General features: G+C 46.7%; 1 protein-coding gene and 1 pseudogene across 1 annotated transcript in view; both read left to right on the plus strand.

The window, feature by feature from the left end:
- ATP8A2 (ATPase phospholipid transporting 8A2) overlaps window positions 1-14316 on the plus strand; it is a 470091-nt gene that overhangs the window by 174178 nt on the left and 281597 nt on the right. The gene's annotated exons all lie outside the window — the stretch shown is intronic.
- LOC112482953 lies at window positions 826-944 on the plus strand (annotated as a pseudogene).

Here is a 14316-nt window from a genome sequence, read left to right on the forward strand (position 1 = left end):
TTATGTTTGTCAGTAATCTCCTATCTAAATTTTAACACCCATGTTTCATGTATAGTACATTAGATTGCCAAATAATCAAATGTTTCTTAGAAAAATAATGAACCTTTGTGTTACAGGTGAAAAAACAAAAAAAAAAAAAACAAAAAATCATAGTGCTTCTTTGCAAATGATACATACAAGCCACTTAACCCATATATGACCATGCAGTTAAGCATAGATAAAGTATCTGGAAGACAATAAATGCAATCTCAGCATTTTTTTTCTTTACACTTCCCCCAACCAGAATTTTCATCTCTGGTTCTATTGCATTTTTACATTATCCTTCTTTCCATTTCTTTCCTTTCCTCATCTGTATATCATTATTCTTTCTTCCATTTCTTTCGTTCATTCATTCATTCATTCATTCATCTCTAGTAAATCAGATCAGAGCAGCTTGGATTAAGGAAGTGAAGAGAAACGAACAGATTTGAGGGGGATCTAGATATAGAATGGAGAAGACTCTGTAATCAGGTATGAAAGGCAAGAGCGAAGGAGAGGGAACTGCCAAGAGTGGTTCTGGGGTTTAGCGTTTTGATGGTAACGGTAGCTCCTGAATGCTGGGACTGGGCTTCCTACCGAGGATTTTGGGGGAATTATTTCACATGCTGTTCAGAAATACTTCCAAGACAGCTACCACCACGCCACAGTCAGACAAAACCAAGGCTTGGGGCAACGAAATCACTTACCCTCAATCAGAAAACTGTGAAATTGTAAATAATGGTGCCTTTTACTACTTCAATTAACTCCTTTTACTTTGTTGAGCATTTCTTTTTAAAAAGTATCCAAGTCTACAGCCAAGCCACCCTGAACGTGCCCGATCCCGTCTGATCTCGGAAGCTAAGCAGGGTCAGGCCTGGTCAGTACATGGATGGGAGACCACCTAGGAAGACCAGGTGCTATAGGCGTAAAAAATAAAAATAAGGGATTGTAAGCTGACAAGGTCCTTGCAATCTGTGAGGTCAACCAGGGGTTGCCTCGCCCTAACCAAAAATATAAAAGAAATTTCCCATATCTCCCTGACTCTATGTCATTTATGACTGTGTTTTGGCGGCTCTACCTCCTTTTTGAGAGATAAACCCTAATCTGAGAACTGCTCTTTGTGTAATTGATCCCGGTCTTACAGCATGTGCTCAGTTTACAGTTCCTCACGGTGGGGCAAGTACCTGATACACACATGGTGGATTTAAAAATTGAAATTACGCTTACTTCTCTTTGACGGTTTAGTCATCTTCCTCTTACTACGATATATATCTATACGTATATTAGTGCTGAAAGGTCCAGGGGGTGAACGGAACAAGTGGCAGGGCCCCCGGGCCTGGTGCAGGTGGCCTGCTCCTGAGGCGTGTGGTGTGGGCCCCGGCACTTCATCTGCCCGACGTCGGGACTGGTTCGGTCACTGGGCTTTAATTCGCCTGGCATCATGCTGCTTTTCAGAGCGGGGCAGTGACAGTAGAAGCTGGGGGGAGACCACCTCTTTGTCACAGCGAGGAAGTGCGGCGGCTGTTTTAAAATCACGCATTTGTGAAATTCCTTGAGTTGGAGCAACTCTAGAATAAGAAAATTTATTAAGAAACATTTTGCTGTCTCAGAGACTCAGAGTCAGAAGAAATTTAAATGACTAGATATGTCAATAAGTAGTTTTATTTACTACTTGTTTTTGTGACTTTTTTATTGACCTGTTTTTGTGAGTCTCTTGGTTCTCTCTAACCCGTCTACCCGTTCGTGGTGATGGGAGCTAGCTGCTGGACAAAGCCGAGAGCTCGTTTGCTGTTATTTCACTGCCAATCTGTTGTGTCTGGAGGAATATGGAATTTTTGTCCAAAGAACTGCAAAAATCAATATTTACTAAAAAAAAGAAAGAAAGAAAGAGAATGATAAAGAACCAGCAATAATCTAGAAAACATCCTTCAAGAACACCAATACTTCGGCCCAGCCTCTGAAGACAGAATGTAAATCAGGGAAAGAAAAACAGGATAATTAGCCAAGAATAACAATGAAAGATTAAAACACCAGTAAATCGTTTTAACTTGATTTTTAAAAGTTGGTCAGAAGTAATTTTTAGAAACATGTGTGGTTTTATTTAGTGACAAATGAAGTTTGGGAGCGTTTCTTCTGTTGTAACTGGCTTTTGGCACTGATTAGATCAGAATGAATGAATGAATGAATGAATGAATGAATAGAAAGATAAAGTCAGTGCAGAATGGCAGAGGGAGCAAAAGGGAACGCGCCCTGTTCGTGTGTTAAAGCACCCACCCACGCATGTGGATGCCCAGTGTATTTGGGGGTTTCAGAAGACTTTTCCCTTCTTTTTTTGCCTCTTTGAATTAAAGCTTGTGTGAAAAGCTCAGAGGTCAGTGTTCGCGGATGCTTTCACCCTGGCCTTCCTCAGCTGAGCACTTACTCCGTGACTCCAGCTCAATGCCGGAGAAGGGCTTCAAGCTCCAGTGTCGAACGGCTTTCCATTTCATGTCTCCCAAATAAAACACTTCCACAGCATCCCAGGCCTGTGCCGGTCGGGGTGCTGCTGACGCTCCCTCAGAGACAAGATTCACGAAGCAGGAGGAAGATGAGACGTGCGGTTGCTTTGGTGCGATCAACCTTTCGAACCTACAAAGTGCGTTTTTCTGTGGGGCTGCAGATTTCCTGGGCCCATGTGAACAGTTAGTGAGCGGGGCTGACCTTGGAGGTGAGGTGAACTTGGAAGACACTGCGAGGTAATCAGACAGACAGACAGACAGATATGTTATTCCCGTGACGATTATCTTCTCCACAAGCAGTTCTTGGTTCTTGGTGATCATTTCTTTTAAGTCTAACTTCTTTTCCATCCACTTGGCCGTCTGCGAATGGTGCTGTGGGCCTCTGCCAAGAACTTCATGTAGCTTCTCTCATTAAACCATCATCACCCAATAGAGGCGAGTTAAACACCATGTCCCAGAGCTGATTTACGTGCCGAACGGCTCGGGCATTTGGGTGTGCCATCCAGTAACTTCTAGCCACATTCACAGATAGGCACGGCCGTCATCACAGCCGATTTTAACACATTTTCATCCCCCCCAGGCGTGCGTTCCAACAGCCCCAGCTTCTAGCCCTAAGCTCCCACTTTCTGTCTCTACGATCCGCCTCTTCTAGACATTTTGTATAAATAGGATCATAGAACACGTGACTTTTTGTGACCGGCTTCTTCCACTCGGTATGACGTTTTCGAGGCTTATCCACATCACAGCACGTGTCAGTATTTCACGGCGGGATAACGTTCCGTTGTGTGGTTATAGCGCATTTTGTTCATCCGCTCATCCGTTGGTGGATATCCGGGTTGTTTCTGCCTTCTGGCCGTGCTGCTGGCCACATCCACGTAGAGATTTTTGTGTGGACGGTTTCCATTTCTCTTGGCTGGATGCCGGGGAGCGGGATTGCTGGGCCAGCGGGAGCTGTTTGCTGAACCTTCGAGCAACTGTCGGACCGTTTTCTGCCCCGGCTGTGCCATGTTACACTTCCTCCGGCAGGCTAGCTCTCCACATTGACGCCATCTCTTGCTGTTGTGTGGCACGGTGTGTTATGTGACTTTGCCACTAGAGCCACCCCAGTAGGTGTGACGTGGGGTCTCGCTGTGGGAGCCGTGGCTCCGACCCCACCTTGCAGCCTCCATTCCCACGTGGCCTCCTTGGTCACTTTCCCCCTTCCTTCTCGATGGCAGTGGCGCTAGTCCCTTTTGCTCCCTAGGCTTCCGTCAAGGTTGCCACCCGAGGGCCCTACTCCAGTGCTGTTTGGTCCCAGTGCCTCCCTGACCAAGTCCTCAGGGGTCCCCCATTCCCTACAGAGCACCTGAGGGGACAGGTGCTCTGTTATTGGCCTCAGCCTGTGACCCTTAGACAGACGGTCTGCCCAATGAGACTGCATATTTACTGCACCCTGCGCGTGCCGTGTGCTGCCGCCCTTGGAGCCCTGGTTCCTGCAGCCCTCCCTCCGTCCCACGAGGCCCCACTGCCCACCCAGATGGAGTGGACTTCCTCCTGCTCCTCCGCACGTGTCATAGTGACACACACTTGGCGCTGCTTTATGGCTTCGCATTTATGATCCATCTTGACTTTCATCTCTACATACCAAATATGCATGTGACAGATAAGAGCCACGATAAAATGGCTGCTTTTCTTCGCTCCCTGGCTGAGAAGCTTAACCTTCCCAACGCCATCGAAGACCCCTCTGTACCTAAGATCACGCCTTCTTTTCGATCCCACGGAGGCAACTACTCCGATTGATTTCGTGTTTTCACTCACCGGCTTTCCTGTAGAGTTTCTGCCGGTCTGTGACCCAGATGGCTTTCCTGTCCATGTGTTTGAGTGTGGAGTAAATGGCATCATATGGCAACGTGGCTTATTTTGTTAGTATTTCGTCCAAGGTTATTTGCGTTCAATCCGTGTTTATTCACATAGCTGCAGTGTATTCATTTTCACTGCTACATAAAGTTCCATTGTGTGACTGTTAACACAACTTATTTTATTATTCTCCTGTCAGTGGACGTTTGGCTCGCTGCCACATTTTTACCATCACACGCAACGAGGCTGAGGAAGTAGTAAATGTCTCCTCGTGCACATGTGCAAATATTTTTCTAGGGTTTGATACTTGGACGTAGACTTGCTTGGTAGTGGGCGATGTGCGTTTCCAACTTCACTAAATAACGCAAAATTATATTCTTAAGCGAATTGCCAGCAGCGTATAAAAGTTTCTCCAGATCTACATCCTTGCCAAAAACACGTCTTTGTAAAGTGTTTATCATCTTACCGACTTTGCAGATATGAAGTGGCTCATCTCCTGGTCCCAATTTCTCCACCTGCTAATGAGATGACTTTAAAAAAAAAAAAAATTTTGGCAATGCATTTTTTTTTCCTGGCCTCACGGTCTTTTATCGTGCGTTAATTTGGCTGTAACGCGTGTCTTTTAGGCATCTGCCTGGCACATCTTTTCCTATCCTTCCGCTTTTGGCTTTTCTGTATGCCTCTTAAGCAACATCTAGCTGGATTTTGTTAGTTTTTGTGTTTCTGACTCCAGGTGGAGGGTCTGTGTAGCTGGAGGATTTTGCCCATTTCCACAGAGGCTACGGCGATTGTCGTGGTTCGGGGTTGGTGAAGAATGTCAGGAATGAGTTTGTGTGTATCCGCTGTGCGAAGCGGCGCTCCAAGATGGCCACGGGACTCCCCGCCCTCTGTTGGATCCCCCTGCGGAACCCGTGAGACCAAGAGTGAGATGAATTTATGTCCACGGCTCGGTTATGTTTTATGGCAAAGCTGACTTTAAGAAAGGGAGATTATCTGAGCAGACCTGACTTCTGTGAGCCCTCTAAATCTGAGTCGAGAGATCAGAGGTGGGGGAGTCAGAGGTTTCAAACAGTACAATCTGACAGCTTATTGCTGATTCGAAGATGTCGGGGACCACATGGCGAGGAATGTAGGTGGCCTCTAGGAGCTGGGAGTGGCCCTCAGATGCAGCTAGCCCGGAAATGGGAACCTCAGTCCTGACTTCAAGGGACTGAATTTGCCGCAGCCACATGAGCTTAGAAGAGGGCGCCAAAGTGCAGATGATCGCCCAGCATGGCGGGATTATCTGGTGTTAAGAATGGACAAGAGAGTGGACACCAGACGATATGTCCTGTGGTATCAGAGGCCAGGTGACCAGAGCTCGGGTCTGGAGTCTGGACGGTCAGGTGAGGATAGCCAGTATATGGTCCCGATCATTTTTATCTTGGACCAAGCCCGGGGACCATTGGCTGTCTGTTTCTAGGTGTCCGAAGGGAACATGAACGCTCCCCATACACGCCGACCCCCCGCCTCCCAGAGTCCCCCCTCCCTCTAGGCATGCCCCGCGTGAATGAGCATCCAGCAGGAGCCGTGATAAGTGCTGGCTTCTCTATTATGCCACCTCTCTGAAGGTCATCGTTCACCTGGACAAACACAGGACCTAAAACAGGCTGGTGCTAAAACCACAAAAACAAACTTGCCCTTAAACTCTCCCATTTTTCTTCACCATTTTACTCTGCTTCGTGTCGTCTGTGGACACAGGTCTGGATAAGTTAAACCACGAGGCACCTCATGTACCAGTGAGGACGGACCAGGGGCTTTGGGGACAACCCGAGTAAGGAGCCGCATGCAGATCCTGCAGACGAGGGACAGGAATGGCTGCGATTGGCCAAGGTGGGATCTAAGGTCCTTTTCAGACCCCAGGTTCAGTCTGTGATGACTTTGACCCTGAGAGTGAGCATCCTCAGACCTGAGGGACCGGAGACCAGTGTCCAGGACACCAGAGGGCCTTCTCTGGACGGAGGAGCCAGCGAGCCAGGCTTCTCAGCTCTTGGGTCACTTCATCCCATGGGTACAAAGCTGTGTCCAATTAAGGTAGCCACACTCCTGCTCGTGGCTCCCAGACAAATCCGGGAAGGCCAGCCTGGGGACCTGCCTCCGCCTATGACCAGCCACCCGCGTGGCCTGCCCTGCCTGTGGACACGCATGCCTACCCTTTGCGGTTCGTTAGGAGAACACCGCCCATCCGCTCACTGACCTGCCGGACGCCGCTTCCAGCCCGGCTTTCCATTCGCCTCCCGCTGCTGCGGCTGGCTTCTGCCTGGTTTTCCTCCCGGCGTTCACGTAAGAACTGCTGCTCCTTCCTGTTTCAGTCCCTGCAAGTGACTTTCTCGTTTCTGGTGGCACAAAGAAGGGTCCAGCCAAAAGGGGAAATGGGCGTGAGTCCGGAGAGGCTAGGAAGACAGCAGACTGGTTTCTGCTCTGGCTTGAGGATTGGTCTCGCGGCTTCTAAGTCATGTCTCCGTAAGGACCAGCAAGGTCAGTCCGATGACCTTCTGGCTAAATGTCACATGCCGTGGCGACGACACTGATACCAGCGCATATGGGGCACTCGTTATGTACCAGGAGTGTGCTTAGAGTTATATATGTGTGGTTTACTTCATCTGCAGTTTTTTGTTTGTTTGTTTGTTTGTTTGTTTTATAAGAAACCAAATCTCAGAGAGGAAAAGTCACTTGACAAGTAAACTCTTAACTTGCGGGACATATGTTCATCGTCAGTGTATAAATAGAACTGTGTTTAATAGAAAACGATGATAAACTATTTTGGACCTATCTATTTCAAATACATCAGTAGTGTTTATTATTTTTAAAACTCCTTTAATGAGAATTATTTTCCAAAGAAGATACTCTGCTGATCTGTGTAAAACAGGTCGTAAGGTTTTATTTTACATAAACCGAGGCACCTCGTCTTTGAGAAGCTGGAAGGCACCCGTAGCACCACAGCAAGTGTCCCTGTAACCAAATGTACGAAATGGGGTGGGGAGGCTGGGGGAGACCTGGAAGCTGGGGGAGTCGTTTCCTAGCAACAAACTGCAGCAAAGTTAGCAGCTTGAAATGACACGCATGTGCTCTCCTGTGTTCTGGAGGCTCCAGGGCAGAATCTGTCTCTCCAGTCTCTGGTGGACGCTGAATTCGCAAGTATTTCTGTAAGGAACGAACTCCTTGGCTTGTGGCCCCTTCTTCCATCTTCAAAACGCATCCCTTTGTCTCTGTTTCTGTTGCCACGTTGCCTTCTCCTCTTCTGTAGTCAACCATCCCCTGTGGCCGGCGTCCGATTACGTCAGAGCCCACCCAGACAATCGCAGATGAACCCACCATCTCCACATCCTTAACTTACCTGCAGAGTTCCTTCTTCGCCATACAAGGCAACATTTACGGGTCCCGGGGATTAGGACGTGGACATATTTGGAGACTGTTATTTAGCCAACCATGGTTGGCTTGAAGGGACGTAGGAACTATTTGATTAACTCCAAGGAGTTTTTATGAGAAGAAGGCTGGACTTCTAAGGGTCTGGAGGAAATATCCAGGAACAGTGGTGAAGAAGGGCCCTGAGCAGAGAGGGGAGTTGGGGAGGGACATGGATGTGTACGTTTCAACGCTCTTTCTCTCTGTCTTGATTTCCAGGGTAGTGCCTGGTCTCTTTACTGTCTTGTCCTCATTCTTCCCCAGTGGGGGTACAGAGAGTGTATGCAACGTAGAATTGGGGGGGAGCAAAGCCACAGAGAAAAGCTGACACACCTCAAGGGACATTTTTTCCCTCATCTCTCAGAGAGGAACATTTGTTTATAAGTTAACCTAACTACAGTATGATAGAGAATGGAGAAGTCACCGGAATTTTCAAGATCAGCAGTGAAACTTGAAAAATATTCAAGCTTAACCCCGATGTGACAAACTCTGATAGTCTGAGAAACGGTGTTTACTGTATTGGAGCATGACAGGAAGAAGTTAAAGCTTTCTTGGTTCTGTCTGGTTTCACAAAGAGAGTTAGCCCCAAATGCTGCGGATAAGCAGGGAAGTGATTTTTGTCGCTGTTGTTATTTGTACTCTCTTCTGCCAAAGCCAAAGGAGCCACATTTGCAAAATGAAAAAGCAAGTATTGCAGGCCTTTGGCCGACTTGAGAATCTGTGTCCTAAATGACTGGAAATGCTTATGGCTAAAGTCAGCCCATATCCAGAATAAACTTGCCCAGAGGGATTTTTCAGACTAACGCAGGAGAACAGTAATAAAACACAAACTCTAAAGTATCCTCCAGCAACAAAAACACGTGGGATGTTTTTCTATATAATATTTCACATTAAATGTAATTGTAGATTAACTTTTATAGAGAAAATATTTATTCAAGCCAGATATGCTTAAACCCTTTCATTTCCTCCAGGATGACAAAGCGCTGGGAATATGCCGTCCTTTGTAATTTCCTACCCAGTTACCCCAGTTACGGGCGGAACGTTGGCTCTGCAGGGTCTGCAGTCAGAAACCACCGCAGACGGAAGTCTTAAACTGACCAGACCCTGGATCTGGAGCTGAGGCCTCTGCGTTCTGGTCCCAGCATCACAGCCCGCTCCTCGTATGTGGTGCGTGGCCTTGCTTGCCACACGCGGCCCCCCGCACCTCGTGGTTCTCCGGCTCCAGGGCGGGCGTGCTACGGGCTAGGTTGTCCAGATGCAAGGACCTTTCCCACTGTCAACTCGGCACGTGGTCGGTCTGTCAGAGACCACGTGCTCTGTCACAGTTAGTTCAAACCAAAGCCTGTTTTATTCAGATGTCTTTCTCAAACGTCAAATTTTGAAAGTATTTATTATTGCCTAACGATATGCTTCTTACTGAACCTCTGTATGATTAATAAGTAATATTTATTAATAATCCATTATTTTCGTTTAGAATGTAACAGTATCTAAATTTCTGGTGCGAACAAACTTAGAAGCCATAGCAACCTAGGGAAGAGGATTTGAAGAGAAACCACCTGGCCTTGAACTTGGCCTCCAGTTGTGGGGCTTCCTCAAAGAATTGACTAGAATCCTACGTTCTTCCCCTGTATGAAATGGGGGTGCCTACCTCACGGACATATCCAAGTGTAATGTGCCTCACACAGCACCTGGCTAATAATATCCCCTGTTTAACAGTAGAGGTAGAAGTGGCAGCAACATCTGTCCACTATTCTGTCTACACCAAGCCTCACATCTCGAGTTGAAGCCATCCGTACTTAAAGGTCATATACTACATTTCAGGATAACTTAGGATATTCGATCCATGAGACGGGTGGATGAACTGTGTCTGCCTTAGAGAGAAAATAGACGTTCAGAATGGCCAGGATCAAGTCACACTGTTGCTTGCAGCTGTTTGCGATGACTGAAAACTGTGCACACTGAGCCTGCGAGAAGGGGACCGCTGTGTCCCAGGTCACGCGGCCGCACCGTGGACAGGCCACCTCTGTCTCGTCTTCTGTCTCATGCTGTTTCCGTGACCGTGGGCTTTCGAGCAGACGTCCCCACCGCACCCACAGGCGTGTGCCAGCGTCTGCTCGTGGCAAGCGTTGGGGAGATGTGTGATTGGCACACGCCTGTGCGCGAAGTGTGAGTCTCGAACTGATGCGAAGTTCGTGCCCATTTCGTTCTCCTTGGAAAGTGACCACCATTAACACGAACTCTGAAAGCTCTGTGTTTCAGAGTCACATGGAACTTCACCTCAGGCCCTGTGGGATGATGCTCTTCCGGTTACATTCACGAGCCCGGACGTTGTTCGTTTTTGTTTTTGTTTTTCTCTCTCTATTTTTTGGCACGAGATTTCAATCAGTTTATCGGGTTACCCTGACATGACCGCGCCCTCGGATCGCTTCTGCTGGTTCCCCCAGGCTCGTCCCCATTTCCTCTTTCTGCACCGGGACTGTAAGCCCGTCCACTCATTACCTTGTAGTGCAGAATCGAGATGACCCCGCCGTGATTTCTGTCCTCCCTGCCCTCTTAGCTCCTCTGTGCTGCCAAGAGCCAGGGAGGGCTGGAAAGCAACCGCACGCGTCCAGTGCCTGCAGCGTGGCCAGAGCGGACCCTGCAATTGGTGCTTTCGTCTGCTGTCTCGCTTACCCCTAATTAGCGCCCCGTGGGGCAGGCTTTGACATGTCTCACTGGGCTGTCAGCGCTGTGTCCAGTGTGTCACACGTGTCGATAGTTTAGGATCTGGACTCAGGTCCGAGTTCACTTATTCTATCGCTTATTTGGAGTCTTTTGTGACACCCGGATCTTTTTCTTCATGTGCTGTTATTAATATTATCAGCAGCAGCATCGAGGCTCAAAGTCGTCCTTGTCCTCCACTTGTTCGGCTTGTTTTGTTTATTTTTCCCCTTTTCTTTCAGCTGACTTCGTTAAATAGGAAAGGCTAGGAGTGGTGATGAGATACAAGATTTGAGAAGAGACTTAGGCAGTCCTCCAATTCAGCACTTCAGAAGCTGCAATTAAGGGAAATTCATTCAGGATGCTAGTGATTCCCCGCACGAATAAATAAGTACAGTCGTTAAATTTGGCGGTTTTCCCCGCATCTTCAGCACGCTGACGTACATCGCGTCAGAAGGGAAAGTGGCACACCGCGCCTCCCCAACTCGTTTCTGCTCACGTCTGACTTAATTTGTTAGAAAGCAACGATCAGATTAAGACAGATTCATCTTCGACAGCATCGATCGAGTTTCGCTGTGAAGAACGAAAGAGAATGGTGATTCGGAAGTTTCGCTCTGTGTCGGGACTGCCCACTGTTACACCGGTGCCCCCCGCTTCCGCCGCCGGTGTTTCAGATGTAACAACCGCGTGAAGGAGCGGGCGCTCCTGCAGGAACTTCGACGCTTCTTCACTTGTAGCCTCAAGCGCTGCAGTCACCATCCCGCAAGCCGTGCACAGTGCTGGCTTCTTTTCATGGGTCGGGCTTCTTAATTTTTTCCCGTCTTCTTACTTTACAGTTTTATGTGTTTCCTAGACCCAAAGCGAGTGCCATAAAGAAAGCCAAACGTAGGATCCCTGCCCAATTTATTTACTCTGGAAAAGCTTGCTACGTAAGATGGGATTTGAGGAGTTCATGGATTTTTATTGTTTTCAAAGGAGGGACTAAAGATGAGGATTAAAGCCACAATCATTCGAATATCGACCAACTGAATTCTTGTGCCTGTGGTTTTACCATCCTCTTCCCAAAGCTTTTTGGCCACAGGGTGCTTTTTATTTGGAGGAAGGTCTGTCTAGTCTGGTACTTTCGTTTTTCTGGGTAAAGGTCCTAAGTCCTCAAGAGAAAAAATAGAATATAATAATGTTCTCTTCAGTTTAAAAAAAAAGGTGGAGGCCATTATGGTGAACCTGACACATACGCGAGAACTGGATCGCATGCGATGACGAGTGCGAGGGTGTCACTCAGAACTACGAAAATGCACGGCTCGCTCTTTTCATTCGTAGGAGTGCAAAGGACGCCACAAAATATTTGCACGCAGCCACACCGGGGACTTGATTTCAGTTTTGTCAATTGTTGTGAAAACCTTAGGCTCCGACAATGTAAACGGTTGACTTGAAAGTGACAGTATAAAAGTGACAGCAAATTAGCCAGTTTTCAAGGGCGGGCAGTGTGGTCTGTCTCAGAGATCCGGTGTCCTTGAAGGTTCCCCAGTGCCATGTTCCGCGTGGCCCTGCTCATGGACGTCCCCTCCCAGCCTCTTCTCCTTCCCCTCTGTCCCGAGCATGTCAGATCAGGCCCTGCTCAGGGTCCCTCCTGGAGGACAAAACCCAGCTTCTCCCTCCCCAGCACCAAGTGCGGGGATTTTCCAGGGGGGAAAAATAGGACACACCCCACACACACATCCTCGGCTTTGTAGGAAGCAGGCAACTTTCCCCCAAGAAATAGGGTTGGGCAGTTGGGAGTGTCGAGGGTCCTCTGCAGGCTGTTGTTCCCAGCGTCACCGCAGAGCGGAGCAGCACTGCATGATGGGAAAGGCAGCGGTACCAGACCTGGGAGACGGGGTTGTGGCCACACAGCGATGGTGTCACTTATCAGCAACAGACTTCACACTTGGGACCTCCATTTCCTGTTTGTGAAATAAGTAAGAAGGGGAGGCTACATGACCCCCAAGGTATTGCTTGTTGTCGCTCCGACACGCTGGATATTTAAATTCCAGTACCTGGGATAACTAAATAAAATGTCTCCTGAATTTGTTTTTAATATGTAGTTCGTGGCCAAGAGTATTCACTGATATAAAGGAATCATTTAAAGAATTACTTTTTTAAGTTTTCTATGGGATTATATTTAATTCAAAATGTTTTATTTTCGCCGCGTCCTTTGTAATGGATTTCGGCCCATCTATGAGCTGAGTTGGTCTAAAAAGCTAAATGATAACAGAATGGGTACTGTGTTTTATGAATCAGCCAGTTCTCAAAGGGATAAAAAATTATGAAAAAAATCATAATTTAGCCCAGTAAAAGAACTAGCTATGGCTCAAAAAAAAAAAGACCGTACCGTACATTATTGCTGATTTGTCCCACAGGTGTGAATAAACCTGGAAAGCATAAACATTTGGAAGTTATTGAAAATTTATTGAAAATGTAGTGCAAAACTCCCACCCTTCCTTTGTTCCCATCCAAAATGTAGAACTTTTACAGTTGCCCGGGGTTTTCCTTATATCTCAGTCGTGTGATTTTCCCACATGTGAGAAAACTGAGTGGGTAGGATCTAAGAATAACAAGCTGTTAAACGGCAACTTTACATGCCTTTAGGATGAAATACAGACAATGGGAGGTGTGTGTCATGGAAAAGTTCAGTGCCTAATAAGGAAGTAACCTGACTGACAGCAGGTGTTTTGATTAACAGAGAAGTTCGTTTATAGCATAATAAAGAATGGCATGAAGGGTTATATTGCACAAAAAATCAGGACAGATTTCGCGGGGAGAGCAATTTCTCCTTGCCCCCAGCTGTAAAAGTAATAGATGTGTGTTGTAGAATTTGTAAAAAAAAAAAAAAAAAGAAAGAAAGAAAAAGAAGGAATTAGAAATCACAAATGGTGTCACCGTTCTAAGACAATTACTGTTATTTCCTTAACACTTTTTGTCTGCACGTTTCTCTATGTGCATGCTCATTTGTGCTTCATTTTTCACGGTGTGCTCTGCGCACTTCATGCATTTTCACAAAGCCAAAGAGGTCATACATGATGGGAGGAGATTGGAAACCTGGATTCACAGGACCGTGAAATCATATTCCTCCCACCAGGAACCTTTGGCTTTTAATTCGTGCTAATTTAGTAGCAACACATTCTGCTTTTTTATACCTTGTCAACCTTCTCACTTCCTGGATTTTAATAGTTTTTCCAAAGGGTATGGCATACAGTAGTTGCAAATATTGAATCACTTAATCTATTTTATATATGGATCCACTTAAAAAATAAAAATCAGTCATGGTCCAAAAAGTTAGCTTGAGAATCTAACCATTCCATCGCCTTTCTTCAAATAGCACTGCCCAGATCCTCTCAAACTACTTACGGACATTCTGAAAGTAAAATTGTAAACCATACATAAGTATTTAACACTCTTTGATGTCAGAAAATTATTTGCTGCTTCTACCTAATTTCAGTACCTTATGGCACAGCTTAACCTCATTTCCTTTTGATTTTTCTTCATTGGAGATGGGAAACAGCTGGTCACCTCTCCTGTAACGTTACCTTTTCCCAATATACAAGCAAGTTCAAGTTACTCTTTAACTTTCTCATCCCGTTAAAATTTCTTCTTCTAGTCCTTCTCTTTCGCTATGAAAAGCTTGCGAGAAACACTCGTAGTGACAGGCGCATGATGTGCTTTCAATAAATAGTGTCCCCGTGTCTGTCCTCCCAGTCAGCACTCCACTTGGAAAGGCCCATGTCCAGCTGGGATCAGGAACCAGGCTCATCGCTAAGACAATACTTGGAAAGGCAACATG

This window comes from Pteropus alecto, unplaced genomic scaffold, assembly GCF_000325575.1.
Source record: "Pteropus alecto unplaced genomic scaffold, ASM32557v1 scaffold16, whole genome shotgun sequence".
In the NCBI taxonomy this organism is placed as follows: domain Eukaryota; kingdom Metazoa; phylum Chordata; class Mammalia; order Chiroptera; family Pteropodidae; genus Pteropus; species Pteropus alecto.